We start from the raw sequence: 13,110 nt of genomic DNA on the forward strand, positions 1-13,110 counted from the left end.
ACGGCGACAGAAAAGTAACTAACACAAAGGGATATCGTCCTTTATGGTGGGGAAGGCGTGGTGACAGGACACGTGGCAGCCTGCTCACATCAGAGTCACTTAGCACAGCGCTCCTCATATGACTTCATATGCCATTCCCAGCAGACCCACCCAACTTCTGTGACCACAGCAGTTCAGCAGTGCCCAGCTGTGATGGTTAATATGGTCAACCTAACAGGATCTGGAACCACCAAGAAGACAAGGTCTGGTCCCACCTGGTCACGCCTGAGAGGAAGTATCTAGGCTGGGTTAATTAAGGTGGGAAGACCCACATTGACAGTAGGTAACACCATTCCATGGGCTAAAGTCCTGGACTGAATGAAAAGAAGAAAGTGAGCTGAGCACCAGCACCCAGGACTCTGCTTCCTGACTGTAGATGTAACATGACCTTGTGCTGACTAGTCTCATGTCAACTTGACACACAAACCAGAGTTATCCAGCTGTAGGCAAGACTGTGGGGCATTTTCTTAATTAGTGATTGATGGGAGAGTGTAATGAGAGCCTCAATGGTCTCTATATATCAACTTTTTAAGGGGTTTTATGGGAAAAACAGACTCACTGATACAGGATAAGGTAAATCCAGTTGCAGAGTCCTTGGAAAGCTGGGGACAGATCACATGCTGCTTCACACCACCTGATTTATCTTTACCACCCAAGAGATTGTGACCCCCTTTCTCCTCCTTTTTAAGTGGTCACATAGGCAGCCGTTCAGTCTCAAATAAACACACAGAGGCTTATATTAATTATAAACTGTTTGGCCTATTGCTCAGGCTTATAACTAACTAGCTCTTACACTTAAATTAACCCATAATTCTTGTCTATGTTTAGCCACATGGCTTGGTACCTTTTCTCAGCCCAACATTCTCATCTTACTGGGTGTCTGACTGGCAACTCCATCTCTCCTTCCTCTTCCCAGCATTCTCCTATTCTGGTCACCCTACCTACACTTCCTGCCTGGCTACTGGCCAATCAGCATTTTATTAAACCAATGGGAGCAGCAAATCTTTACAGTGTACAAGAGCATTATCCCACAGTATTTCTCCTTTTTTACTTTTCAAAACAAAAACCCTGAATCTAATCTCCTTTGTTTAGCTTTTTTCCTGATCATTATCCATAACAATTTGTAACCAACATTCTAAACAAAGACAAGCATCCATAATCCATTTTTTGGGAGTGTAGGAGTAGTTTTCTAGGCTATTTCCTACTGATTGGGAGTGCTGGTAATCTTATGGGAACCCAAAGAAAATTTAGGATTATGGTCAAGTCCTGATTGGAGTAGTCTGTGAGGCTGGACCATCTCAGCCAGCAGCCTTGAAGCCTTTCTGAATGCAGAACTCAGAGGAAATTGCAACAGAGGTGCTCTGAAACATTGGATCATCTGGGCCATCTGATCCCATTGGAGATTTTTCAGGGAGTTTTGCTTAGTCAAACCATATTAACCTGGAAGCCATTCACAGCTTCTCATCTTCTGTGGAAACAAAAGTAGAACCTCTTTTCCAAAGCAACATATCCTTAAACCCAAATTTTGAAATCAAGATACCTTTAAGATATATATGTTGGTTTAACTTAGCAGCCCCTAGGATCAAATAACTCTCTGCAGTTAAAAAAAAAAAATTCCAAAGACAACACAATATTATATAGTATCTAGACTCTGTATGTATTTTCCATCTTTATGTGGCTTTTTAAAAATTCTATTTTTTAAGAACGTTATCTTTTTCTTTTTCCCCCAAGCCTATGCATATTTTTAAACACAGTGTAACCCATTTAGAGGTTTGGTTTTTGTTTTGTTTTTTTTTCTATCTGAATCTGTCTTATTGTGTATCTGTAATCCTTTTCTGACCAGGAAAGATTTAAACTGCTAAGCTGCGTGGCTGGGACCAAAGCTGCAGCAACCCTGGATGCTGGCTCCACCCTGTTTAGCTTTTCAGCATGGCAGAGGTACCAACAAGTCATGCTTACCCCCACAATTCTGGGAAGCAGTATTAAGTAGCATAGAACTGTGTTCTCAAGCCTGCAGGCAGCAGCAGGGGCTGGGAGAAGCCTCTCTGTACCAAGGCCTGTGAGATCAACTGCTGGAGCCCACCATGCCACTTAGCTCATGATGGCTGGCAGGAGACACATCTCTGCGTTGCTGGTGACATGAGACTGCGAGACCAGGAAGCCCAGTGTAGCTTCATTTCTGTGTGCTAACAATCCTTTTTAAGCTGTATCAGGTCTATGTGGATCAATGTCCAAAGTTGAGCACCAATCGTAGCTAGACACTTTTCTTGTCCCGCCCTGGTCCCATGGTCCCACAACCACTTTTAAAATAATCACTCAGAGGCTTAATATTAATTACAAACTGTTTGGTCTATGGCTCAGGCTTATTGCTAGCTAGCTATTATGTCTTAAATTAACCCATTTCTATTAATCTATGCATAACCACATGTCTCGTGGCTTTACCTGTATTCTGTTACGTCTTGCTCCTCCCCCGACTCTGCCTTCCTTCTCCCTGTATCTTTGCTTGGGTTTCCCTCCGAGCTAAAACCTGTCTTGCCATAGGCCAGAGCAGCTTCTTTATTAGCCAATAGTAACAACACATATTCACAGCATACAGGAAGACCATCCCACAGCAGGAGAGGGCCCAGCCCATTGTGGGTGGGTCCATCCCCGGGCTGGTGGTCCTGGGTTCTATAAGAAAGCCTGAGCAAGCCATGGGGAGCAAGCCAGTAAGTAGCACTCCTCCATGGCCTCTGCATCAGTTCCTGCCCTGTTTGAATTCCTTTCCTGACTTTCTTTGATGAAAACTCTGATATGGAAGCCAAATAAACCCTTTCTTCCCCAAGTTGCTTTGGTCATGGTGTTTCATTATAGAAACAGTAATCCTAAGATACACCTCAAACTCCTGTAGCTGTGACTTCCACACCATGGTGGACTATACCCTTGAACTGAGAGCCAAACCTTTTCTCCCACAAGTTGCTTCATTGGGGTGTTTTCTCACAGCGACAGGAAGAGTAACTAACACACCAGCCTACCCCACTCCTAGTTCAAGATAAGCACGACCTCTGGCTACAAGCTTGGGTGTGGCGAGGCCAACCTGCCGCAGCCTGACTGTCGTTTCCAGGGGAGAGGTCATGAACCAAGTCCATTGTAGCACGCTTCGCATGCAATGGCAGAAAAGTCCATAAGCTGAGTGGCTCATGGGACCAGTTACTCTTCTCCTCACAATGAGAGAACACCCAAAAGAAACAGATTGAGGAAGGGAGGATTTATTTCAGTAGATGGTTTAAGGGGCTACAGTTCACCGTGGCAGGGTCAGCACGGCAGCCGGAACACTTCGGGGCTGTGTCTGCAGGAACGTTTGGCGGCTTGCTCGTGTGTCTTACACAATCAGGCAGCAGTGAGGGAGATGAATGCTGAATGCTGACACTCAGCTGGCTTTCTCCTTCTCCCCTTTTTATTCTGTCTGGGAATCCAGCCCACAGGGTGGTTCAGCCTACATTTAAGGCACTTTCCTCCTCAATTAATCCTCTCTGGAAATACCCTTTCGGATACACCCAAAGGTAGGCCTCACTGGTGCCTTAGGCACTTCTTCATCCAGTTAAATTGACAGTTGAAATTAACCATCACACTCACAAACAATGGGAGTTTATTACTCATGGTTCCAGACGCTGGGCAGTCCTACACTGGCAACTCACATGTTTGCATCGTAGACGATGCCTTCCCCCTGGACCTTCTTGGGATGAAAGAGGGACACAGGCTCCCCAAGGACGCTGTTCTCCGACACTCATCCATCTCTGTCTTCATAGTCCCTGCATGCTGGGTTCCAAGGCCTGGATGGTACTTCCATCATGGCGACAGTTGTGCTAAGGTCTGGGGGCCTGTTACACTGTCTCAAAAAAAGAAACAAAGAAACCAAAAAGATTACAGCTTGCTGATCACTGACTGAACGTTGGCAATCATAAACACTGCCAGCAGAGCTCTTCTTAGACCCTGCCTCAGAGCAAAGGAAGTGTCCTGGCCACGTGCTGGATCTTCATTTATAACTTGGTCTGCTACTGTCTAGTGCCAGCCCGCAGCCCCAGCACCTGGCACGTTATTCTGTGTAATTTTACAAGAAAAGGAAGTGCAAGAAATCAGAACTTCCTTCTTGATAGGGGAAGACTTGGGCCTGGCCAGAGTAATGTTCTCTGTCAGGAGTTTTGGGCCTGCATGAGTGATACAAAGACCAAACATAGGGAGAAATGAAGCATGCACAGTAGATCCTGCCTGCCACCTCTGCGGTTGCTCACCCTGGCTTACTGTGAACCCTGGCTTCCTGCCCTGTTCCACACCACGTGGCTTACTTCACCTGCTGTGGGCACTTGGTTTCTGCAGTACAAGAGTCACTGATGTGCTAGTTACTATGTCCCCTGTTAGGAGCCAAGGCCCTGGTCAGTGACCATTATGGTTTAAATATGAACTGTACCCGATATTTCCATGTGTTTGAAATTGGTCCTCAGCTGCTGGTGGTGTTTCAGAGGGCCATGGAATCTTTAGGGGGTAAAGCCTCTTATGAAGGAAATGAATCACTGGAGGTGGACCTTGTGGTAGGATGGACCGTGAGCCAGGATGGATCCTGAGTCTGGCCTCACTTCCTACTTACACTCTGCCTCCTGATTGTAGACACAGTATGACCAGCCATCTCGCGCTCCTGCTGACATGCCTTCCCTACCATGACAGACTGTGCTCTCTCTTAAACTGTAAGTTAGAATAAAGCCTTCCTCCTGCGAATCGGGTGTTGGTCAGGCATTTGGACACAGCTACAAGACAAGCAAGGGGCACAGCAACTCTCCTGGGTCTCTGACAGTGAGGAGACAGTGTGGTGGTTTAACAAGACAGAAATGCGCAGCCCATAGCCTGACAAGATGGTTCAGCAGATGAAGATGCTCCCTGCCTAGCCTGGTCACCTGAGTCCCATCCTGGGGCCCCAAGTGGTGGAAAGAGAGAGTCAACTTTCCAAAGCTGTTCTCTGACCTCCATGTGCGCAGTATGCTGCCTGCGCACACAAGTGAATGAATGATACGATGTAGAAGTGCGCAGCTCCCTGCTTCTGCTGATAAGTTCAACAAGGATGCTTCAGCCGGCCTCACGGTGTTTTCCACGGAGCTCACTGCAGCACTGGCCTGCTCGCTGTGCATGCCTCTCCCACAGAGCAGAAATAAGGGCGGTGCCAGAGCTGCACCAACAAGCTTCCCCACCTTCTGGGCTTAGCTGACCTTTACTTTTAAACCCTGACTCTGATCTTCGCTTCCCATTCACCAAAGTGAGTTCCCTTAGTCTTCTCCACTGACAGGAGTAATCCCCGCTGCAATGTGAGCTTTTAAAGCATGGCTCTTCTGGCTGTTGGAAAGGAGGCCCTTAGGACCTGCCTTTGTAGATGAGCCTCCTCCTCAACAGAGGGCCTGTGCCCATATCCGGGAACACACACCTTGATGTATCCTGGGGTGTGGCAAGCCCAGGCAGTGCCGGGAAGGGAGCTCTCGACTCAGACCTGGCGCTCCTCCATGTCTGCACCAAGTGCACTCCAAGGCCAACCTCGGAGGAAGGAGGGGCTGAGAGAGGCTGTGGGCAGAAGAGAGGAACGGATGGGAGAGTTGGGGCTGTCCTGCAGAAAGGCAGGGATGCAGAAGCAAGGTAAGCCCACCCTTGCAACATGACTGCTTGCTCTGCTGCTGGCTGCTAAACATGAACATGGGCCAGAAGGGGGCCACAGGGTGCTGGTTAACGGCACCCCCACACCCCCACACACGCCTGAAGCCCTGTCAACAACCGGCTTTTTGTGTTTCTTGTTGTTTGTTACTGCTTTTTTGTTTTGTTTTGCTTTTGTTTTTGTTTTGCCTTGATGCTGGGAAAGGGGCCTCTTGGGTGTGTGTGTGGAGGGAGGAGGGGTTCCTGCGGTGTAACTGTTTGTATGTAACTTAACACATAGAAAGGGAAGCCTCAACCATCAGCCCCTGCAGACTGCCCCCCCAGCAGTCCCTCAGCTCAGCTTGCCACACTTCCAAATGGCCCACAAACAGTGAAGGGCAACAGGGGCAGAAAGGCCAGGCTGTATCAGCTGGGGACAGCTCTTAAAGTCACATGGACTCCCTGTGGGGTCAATGATGGCTACCCTAGTGCCTCAGCTCAGCTTGCCCCTGTCCCTTTGTGCTCCCTTCCAGGAGCTCTTCCCAGGGGTGGCCCTGTCCAAGTGGTCTACCAAAGTCAGCTTCCCCGAGGCTTGCATATGAGCACCCTTAACACGTAAAAGTAAAGTGTGATAGAGCAGGGCTTTATGGGATAATTACAAAATGACTTTCAAATCCTGATTCACAGTATGTGCTCTATGTGGCATCGTCGTTCATCTCTGTGTATATCACTTAGGGATGTAAAAGGCCACCCTCACAATTACTTATGTCTCCAGTTACAGAAGCCTCAGCCACGGGATGGACAGGGAGATGGCTTGCCCGAGCTGACTTACCTTATACGGTGCCAGCATTTGACCCCAGGCAGGCTGGCTCGGAATCTGCTGCCAGGGCCTATGCTGAAGCGCCTCTTCATTGCGGGTTCTGCCTGCTTTGTGTCTTGGGACTGTTTCTACCCATTTACAAGGATGTAAAGTGAAGGGATCAATTTCCATCTCAAGCACGGTCATGGCTAAGTGGTAGAAAGAAACACAAAAATGTGAAAGGAAAGAAGAGCATGCGGCCAGGTGTTGGGACACACACTTGCAGTCCTAGTGATAGGCAGCCTGAGGCAGGAGGATTGCAAGTTCCAGAATAGGCTGGGCTACATAACGAGGCACTGTCTCAAAAAGGAAAAGGGAAGAGAAAGTCGGAAGAGAACAGAACAGCGTATGTTTCAACACCAATAGGCACATTCAGGGCAGGGGCAGTAAACTTTTACTTTGTTTTGTTTTTTGATACAGGGCCTCTCATGTAGTCCAGGATAGCCTCAAACACACTGTGTAGCTGAGGCTAGCCTTAAACTCCTAATCATCCTCCTGTCTCTACTTGAAATAACTTCAAAGACTGAATGGTTAATATCATCCTGGGCAAGAAAATTGTTCTCTGGGTGATCTTTTTTCCAAGACAAAAATCTACCTGGGCAAAAATCTGTAAGTGACCACATGACTATGTCCCAGATTCTGGGCCCTAACAATAGTAACTCAAACCAGGTCTACCTCCCAGATCCACACTCTTCAATGGGGCTTCCTGCATTCAGTCATTGGATACCTGTGCTGATTTCCCGGGCACACCTAGAGTGCACATCATGCCTAGAAGCCTGGAAACATGCTGATGTGACCGCACAACAGCTTTTAGTTTTTAATTCCTTTATATGTAGTGTAATTAGGAACAGGCTGGTCAGGTTGTGCCGCCTTGGCAGAGTGGACTTGACGTGAAAAGGACATGCTAGCCCAACTGGCAGCACACACCTGTAATCCTAACGACTTGGATGACTGAGGCACGAAGTCCTTAAGTGCAAGACCTATGGAGAGAGTTCAAGGTCAGCCTAGGAAATTTAGTGATACCCTGTCTCAGAGTAAAAAATATAAAAAGGGCTGAAGACGTAGCTCCGTGGTGGAGCACTTGCCCAGCATGTACCAGAGAGGTGGTGAGGCTCTTGTCTTTTAACTGGGCAGCCTATGGGGAGCAGTAGAGACTGTGGGAAAGTAGCAATAATGTGTCTACAGGACCAGGAAAGATTTCAGTTTAGTTACAGTCCATTATGGCCTTGCTGCCAGAACTATGTATTTTCATAAAGAGATAGCAAGGTAGGGTTTTATGCAAAATCTTACTATTTATACATTAGCCAGCAACTTGTGAACTCTCTAGAGGTTTGTGCATCATGTCAAGGAAACTCTCCTTTACCTAATGTGGTATGCCACCCCACACTGTGCATGGCACATATTAGAACCCTAGCAACACAAATCATTTCAACTCAAGAAACATTCATTGAATACCTAGTGAACACCCAAAAGTAGGCCAAGGTGAGGGTGACTGAAATGCCACTCTCCTTTTCCTTGGCTCGTGTTCTAACAGATGCAACAAGAAGTCCTTTGTGAAGTGAGGGGTCAGGGCACCAGAGTCCCAGGGGTCAGGCCAGCACGAGGGCTGGAGGATGTGACAACCACACAGGAGCTGGACCTTGAATGAGTGCTGCCCAGGTGGTAGAAAGAACACTCTGAGCCGTGGCGTGCCGGGTGAGCCGAGTGCTCGTGAGCACTGAGTGGGCGGTGGAGATTCCAGTCAGCAGAAAGGACAGGAGCATCAGCTTTGAAGCTGGAAGGGGCAGAAGGGATGGAAGAAAAGCAAGGACGATGACAGATGTCCCGTCTAGGATGTGAATCAGGTCTCGTCTCTGGCTTACAAGCCGTAGGATGGATGACAGATGGGTTTCTCCAACAAATATCCTCCTAAACTTGGTGTTGAAGATTCTGAGGCTGCTGGTCACTAAAACTGTCTTTCTTATGGGGCTTAGCTCTAGCTGGGAGAGAAACAGTAAACAGTGGAGAAGGACCTAAGTGAGAATGCTAGGAAACGCACTGGGCTTAAGAAAGAGAAACGGCAGTGAGGAGGGGAGTGTCCCAGAGACATGAAGGCAGAGGTGGCATATGACCCGGCCGCAGATGTAAAGGAACAGAGAGCAGTGTAATAACTCCAGAGTCAGGCTCCAACTCCAAGAATCAATTAGCGACGATGTTTTATGACTAAGCAAAACCAAAAGCTGAATCAGGAAAGCAAAGGGCGTTTGACAACAGAAGAGCGTATTTACTCATGCTCTAACTGCCTTGATCCCACTTCTGTTTTCAGTGTCTCTCGGTGATCTGAGCTACAAGAGCGTGCATCGTGCATGCAGACTGTCAGCTCTTCGTGTAACATCACAGGAATTTCCAGGATGACCACTGTAGCCTGGGCCGTCGTCACTTTCTGCTCTACTGTCTGTCCACTGGGCATAACAGACAGTGTTAACCTTTCCTCTGTCACATTTAGATAGTTTTATCTATTTTCGTGCTTATGATCATAAACACCTTTACACACATACCTTTTTTTTTCTCTTCTTCCCTATAATTTTCTTAGGTTAAATTTCCGGAAGCAGGAAATGAGTGGGTCAAAGTAAGTACTTAAGAATTTGTATTGCAAGTTGCCAGATTGATTTACAACAGAGGTCAAAGGTCAAAGGTCAAAAAGAAGCTGGAGTGAGAAAGAGTGCGGAGACAGGCAGAAAGCAGAACATCACAGAAGGCTGTATCCTGGTTGGCTTTACCTCTCCGTATTTAGTGCCTGCCACACAGTAAGCAACCAATAAGAGTGAGTCGCTGACTTCTGTGTTCACATTTTACAGCTCAAAATTGATTTTTCAGGGTCTAGAGAGATGGATCAGTGGTTAAGAGTACTTAGTGCTCTTGCAGAAGACTGAGGTTTGGTTCCCAGCACCCAAATGGCAATGCACAGCCCCCTGTTGTCCAGTTCCAGGGGGTCTGATGTCTTCTGTTGACCTCTTCTGGCTGGCTCCTGCACACACGCAGTGCACATAAATACACTTAGGCATGCACACAGATACACATAAAGTATAGTAAAATACTTTCTAGATTTGTTCTACTTTCAATGATGTGTAAATGTGTTTGTCTGTGTGAGCATATGGCGTGTGTGAGTGTCCAAAGAGGCCAAAGGTACCAGATCCCTTGAAGCTGGAATTTCAGGCAGTTGTGAGCTGCCTAATGTGGGTCCTAGGGGTAGACCTTGGATCCTCTGGAAGAGTAAAGTGTGCCTTTTACCACTGAGCCAGAGCTCTAGCTCATAATTTTTTCTTTGAAGGTTCCTTTCTCAGGGGCCAGTGAGATGGCTTAGAGCAGTGGTTCTCGACCTTCCTAATGCTGAGACCCTTTAACACACAGTTCCTCAGGTTGTGGAGACCCCCAACCACAAAATTATTTTGTTGCTACTTTGTAACTGTATTTTTGCTAGTTATGACTCATAATGTAAATATCTGTGTCTTCCGAGGGTTTTATGCAACTCCTATGAAAGGGTCATTCAACCTCCAAAAGGGTCACAACTCAAAGGTTGAGAACTGCTGCCTTAGAAGGTTAAGATGCTCAGCACCCAGCCTGATGACCTGAGTTTAAGCCCTGGGACTCATATGGTGGAAGGAGAGAGCTGACTCCTGTTGGTTGTCCTCCAACCTATACATAACACATGATACATAAGAACACTTTTATTTTCAGGGCTGGAGAGATGGCTCCATGGTTAAAACTGCACACTGCTCTTGTAGAGGATCCAGCACCCATGTCTAGTAGGTCACATATATTTGTGACTCCAGCTCCAGGGGATCAAACACTTCCTGGCTCTGTGGACATCTACATTCACGTGCACATTCCTACCCTCAGGCACATACATATAAACATGACTTTGTAAAATTTTTTAAAATTGATTCCTCAAGTACATTTGTTGTTGGGAGTGAATGTTTTGCAAGGCTCTGTTTTTGTTGCTTTGGCTTGCGATCCAAAAATAAAATGAAATTAACGTAGGTTAGCTGGCTGGGGAGAGGGAGGGCTTGGTAACTAAAGTGCTTGCTGCTTGAAAGGAAGACTTGAGCTCCGATCCCCTGCACCTACATAAATGTCATGTGCCTGTGTAGCTGGAGTTTTCTCCAGTCCTGCCCAGGCCCACAGCCACTCAGACCCAAATAAACACACAGAGGCTCATATTATTTTTCAAATTATATGGCCTAATGGCTCAGGCTTCTCACTAGCTAGCTCTTACATCTTAAATTAACACATTTCTGTAAATCTATACTTTGACATGTGGCTTGTGACTTACTGGTACTTTACATCTTGCTTCTCCTGGTGGTGGCTAGCAGCATCTCCTTAGCTCTGCCTTTCTCCTTCCTCTCTCTCTAGTTAGAATGTCCTACCTAACCTTATTCTACCTCACCATTAGACAAACAGCTTTATTTATCAACCAATCTGAGCAACACATATTCGTAGCATACAGAACGATATCCCACAGCATGCCTGTAACCCCAGTTCTGGGGGCATGGTCAGAGGCAGGAAGTTCCCAAATGCTCACTGGAGAGCTCTAGGTTCAGCGACAGACTGTCTCAAAAAATAAGATGGGAAGCAATTGAGGAAGACACCCAACATTAATTTTTGGCTTCTACATGTACACACATTGGCAAGTATATACACATAACACACACACACACACACACACACACACACACACACACACACACTAAATTAATTAAAATAAAAGTAATTTGGACCAAGATAGCAGGTTGAGACTATGTTTTAGATTTCCCTCTAAACCCCTAGAAAACAATACATACACTTTCTGGATGTGGTGGTACATACCTGCGGTCCTACCACCTGGGAAGCTGAGGCAGGAAAACCCAGAGTTCCAGGAAAGCCTGGGATACAGAGTGAGTTCAAGGCCAGCATGGACAACTTAGTTAGACCTTGCCCCAAAATTAAAGAAGGCTGGGAATATAGCTCAGTGGTAGAACACTTGTCTAGAATAGATGAGGCCCTAAATTCAAGTCCCAATGCCATGAAAAGAAAAGAAGGAAGGAAGGAAGGAAGAATGGAGGGAAGGAGAGGGAGGGAGGGACCATTGTCATTGAAGTCGGCAAGGGAACTCTCGGTGGGGAAGCTCATCCTTGTCATCTCAGCACTTTGGTGGAGGCAAGAGCATCAAGAGTTCAAGGTCATCCTGGGCTCATTAATGAGGTCATTGTTAGCCTGGGCTACATAAGGCGTGTCTCAAAAAAACAAACAACAACAATAAATAAATAAATGAATAAATAAATAAATAAAGTCACCAAGACCCCGTACTCCTTTTCTGCATCAAATATTGAAATCAGCCATAATGCCATAATGGTGTTTGTTTGTTTAGATTTTTCAGTCTCCTGTAGCACAGGTTGGCCTTGCACGCCTGATCCTCCTGCCTCTACCTCCCATGTGCTGGGATTACAGGCACTCACTACCACACCCAGCTGGTTGTTTTACAAGACAGGTTCTCACAGTTCTCACTGCACAGCCTAGGCTGGCCTGGTACTCACTATGTAGTTCAGGCTGTCTTGAACACACAGCAATCCTCCAGCTTCATCCTCCAGTGCTGTGATTACAAGTATGGGTCACCATAACTGGCCGACCAGGGTCCTGTGAGGACTGACAAAATCTGTACTGAGGGCATCAAATGTGCCAGCTACGGCTGGGGGATGGAGAACGCCTGTCACAGAACTCTGTGTGAGACAACAGCTGAAGAACAGGCTGACGGAACAAAATACAGTGTAAGAAGAGCCGCAGGGCAGAGGAGCACTCACCAGAGGCGGAATGTAACGTGGAAAAATGGGGATGTTCACCAGGCGAACACAGTGCCCATGTAGCCTTAGGAGGTCTGCTTATACTCACTTCAGAGAAGTGATTGCTGAGCAGCGTGTCCAGCGTGTCCGAACAGCAGCAGTCATCCTCTAATGCACCTCATTAAGGACTGCCAAGTGCCATTTACAGGAAGGTATGAATTGGAACGCAGCAGGGCCACATGCAGCACAAGGTGTCCAACAGTCTTCGCCCCTCAGAAGGACAGACGCCTTGCCCTGGTTGCCAATCCCTCTGGGGTTCGGTCTTCCCGGCTCAAGCCAGAGGCTCACTGCTTCGTTACTCCTGGTAGACTCGTGATTAGTTATGTAATTGGCCCTCCTGGACTTTCTCTTCAAACACTGAAACTATCACATGGAATCTTCTCAAAGCTTCGGAATCTTAGCACTGACCGGGAGGGAAATTGAGTAAGAAACGGACTCAAGTTCTGAGAGAGACTAGCTTGAGCAGGGAAGCCCCGAGGCAGTGGGTGGGCAGGAAAGGTGGTGCTTTAAACCATTTTGCTTCAGCCCCTATTTATAACACAGCCACAAGGCTAAGGCGCCTCAGATTGGCTTGACTCGGGTTCACCAGCTCCTTCCAGTTCGGTGGTGGAATATGGGTGGCCTCCTTCGTTTCAGAACCCAGGGCCATTGGTTAAGACCAATATGTTCTCATTTCTATAGGAACCTGTCAACAGCCATCTCCTGAGA

Source organism: Peromyscus eremicus, chromosome 9, assembly GCF_949786415.1.
Source record: "Peromyscus eremicus chromosome 9, PerEre_H2_v1, whole genome shotgun sequence".
NCBI classification, from domain to species: domain Eukaryota; kingdom Metazoa; phylum Chordata; class Mammalia; order Rodentia; family Cricetidae; genus Peromyscus; species Peromyscus eremicus.